The sequence below is a fragment of the Magnolia sinica genome, chromosome 18 (assembly GCF_029962835.1).
Source record: "Magnolia sinica isolate HGM2019 chromosome 18, MsV1, whole genome shotgun sequence".
Lineage (NCBI taxonomy): Eukaryota > Viridiplantae > Streptophyta > Magnoliopsida > Magnoliales > Magnoliaceae > Magnolia > Magnolia sinica.
Genome location: NC_080590.1, coordinates 56551986 through 56554901, shown reverse-complemented (window position 1 = coordinate 56554901; position 2916 = coordinate 56551986). Strand labels below are relative to the sequence as shown.

Below are 2916 nucleotides of genomic sequence, written 5' to 3'. Positions count from 1 at the left end.
GAGTACAAGTTGAAGGGTCAATTCCCTTGAGGTCTACAATCGTCCATCCAAGGGCTCCCATATGCTCAATGAGAGAAAATATGAGCATACTCACTTGTTCTTACTCAAGGTGGGAAGAAATCACCATCAGGTATATCTCATCTTGACCTAAATAAATATTTTTCAAATAAGAGGGCAAAGGTTTTAGGTCAAGCTTCGGTACTTTAAGGTTAGATGGCAGAGGCACTTCATCAGTTTGGGGCAACTCTTCAAATTGTGACCTCCACCGGTTAACTTCAAGTACCGACACAGTATCAAGCATGGCACTCATCTCCCTAATCATGTCATCATCAAAATTATGGGAGTGGGCCAGGCACGTCTCTAGAGGGTCAAAGGATAAGGTCAAAGGTGTTCTGTCTTTCACGAAAGAGTCAATCATGTTAATGTCATGGAAATCGTCATCATCCTCTAACCGTCTACCAGTATTGAAAAAGATATTTAACTCTAATGTCATATTCCCGAAAGACATACTCATGACTCCATTCTTATAATTAATGATTGCATTTGAAGTGGAAAGGAATGGGTGACCAAGAATGATAGAAATCTGAGAGCTCATGTTACTGATGGGTTCCATATCGAGGATGATAAAATCTACAGGGTAGTAGAATCTGTCAACCTAGACCAACACATCCTCAATTATCCCTCTCAGTACATGAACTAAGTAATCAGTAAGTTGTAATGTGGTTAGGGGGGTTTTAATTCACACAAACCTAACTGTTTGTAGACATAGTAGGGAATCAGATTTACGCTTGCTCCTAAGTTAAGAAGTGTGTTCTCGATTCGGTAGTTCCCGATTACACAAGGTATGGTTGGGCTACCAGGATCTTTGAATTTCTGTGGCATATCTTGCTTTAGTATAGCACTCACTTTTTCAGTTAAGAAGATTTTCTTTTGAATATTTTGCCATCTTTTAGCCGTACATAAGTGTTTCAAAAATTTGGCATATGAAGGTGTTTATTTAACCGCATCCATTAGTGTAATATTGACTTTCACTTGTTTTAACACCTCTAGAATGTCTTGAGAGTTAGAGAGAGATTTTGGTGCAACCAACCATTGGGGAAATGGAGCAATCGTCTTCCCTTGAGGTTCCAGTTCTAATTCTTATGGAGCAATGCTAGGTCTATCCTTGTTGTCCTCTTCCAGGTCCTTAGGCTTTTCAACCCTAACCGGAATAGTTTTGTCAATGGTCTTCCCACTCCTAAGAGTGGTGATAGATTTAACTTGCTCCATCTAATTTGAAGAGCTCGGGTCGCTAACTTCATATTGTGGTTTTGGATTGGGAAGGGGTTGAGCTGGAAGGCTCCCCTTATTCCTAATTACACTTTTAGTCTCAAGTCCTTGTATGACCTTTATGAAGTCTTAAAAGGTTTGTAACATACCCTGATTGAAAAGCTCTTGCTTTTAAAGATGTTTTAGAACCGGGTCCTCTTGAGGTTTCTCTTGATGTGGAATTTGATTGAAGAAACCTTGAGGGGTAGTAGTTTGTCCATTCCTCCAACTGAAGTTTGGATGATTTCTCTAACTAGGATTGAATGTATTGGAAGTAGGTTCATTGAAAGGTCTTTTGGTAATTGTTCATGGCATTGGATTGCTCATTCAACACCTCTTGAAAGGAAGGTATTGTCGGATAATTTTCAGTTGTGTGAATATTACAAGCACAAATACCGCAAACAGTTTCATTAACCTTATCCTTCTTTAATTCCATGGCCTCGACTTTTCTCATGAGATTAGACACTTTAGCATTAATATCATCTTCCTCTTTCAGAAGGTATAATCTGCCCCTTTCCTTTGATTGAGTGGGCCTAGAAGTGGTACTTGATTTTGGGTAAGTGTCCTATAATTGTTCATTTTCAGCAAGTCTGTCCAAATAATCTCACACATCATTAACGTTTTTATTCATGAATTCCTCATTGCACATTATCTCGACCAATTAGCGCATGGAAGATGTCAGTCCATCATAGAAAAGGTGTGCATGTTTCAAAACTGTGTTGTGGGCATGAACTAACAAGATCATTGAACCTTTCCCAACATTGGAAGAATGTTTCATCCTCCTTTTGGGCGAAGTTCGTGATTGACTTTCTAAGGGTATTTATCTTATGATGTGGAAAAAATTTCTTTATAAACTCCCTTATCATGTCATTCCATGTGCTAATAGATCGGGGACGTAGTGAATGCAACCATGTCTTAGCTTTCTCTTTCAAAGAAAAGGAAAAGAGTTTCAGTCTGACCGTATCCTCAGACACGTTAGGAAAATATAAAGTGGCTATAATCTCGTCAGACTCTTTCAAGTGTAGATATGGACTTTCATATTCAAGTCTATGAAATTTTGGAAGGAGTTGGATCACTCCTGGCTTAATATCTATATGTCCCATATTTTCTAGAAAAACCATGCATAAGGGTGTGCTCACCCCCACCGGTTGTAAATAATCTTGCAAAGTACAAGGCGGGGTTCCTTGATGCACCTCATTCTCATCCTGGACTTCCTCAGCCCTAGGTTGAAGTTGTTGATTTACAAGTTGATTTGAAGCCATCACTTCAATTAACTTTGAGGATCTCTAGTGGTGTCTAATCCTGTGATGGATCAATAACCCCTCAACCAATCCTCTTTCACTTAAATGAGGTCAAGTGTTATTACGGACCCACTTGGGCATGAAATACTCTCAGCCCTCAATTCAAATTCTAACTTAAACCTAAAAGAGAGAAAGGAAATAGAAAGAGAGAGAATTAGAAAGAAGTTACTAAATTAGAAGTTTCTATGTTAGGATCCTACAAAAGTAAAAGGAAAGTGAATTAGTTTCTAAAAAAGACAACCTAGTTTCTAAAAACGATAAAGGAAAGTTTCTAAAAACAAATTAGGAAAGTTCTAAACCTATAATT

General features: G+C 38.3%; 1 non-coding gene across 1 annotated transcript; it reads left to right on the top strand.

Annotated features, from left to right (window-relative positions):
* The first annotated feature begins 2019 nt into the window (after positions 1 to 2019).
* LOC131234175 (small nucleolar RNA R71) lies at positions 2020 to 2126 on the top strand. Its single transcript, XR_009165584.1, has one exon. It is a non-coding gene; the product is annotated as a small nucleolar RNA R71 (small nucleolar RNA).
* Positions 2127 to 2916: the final 790 nt, after the last annotated feature.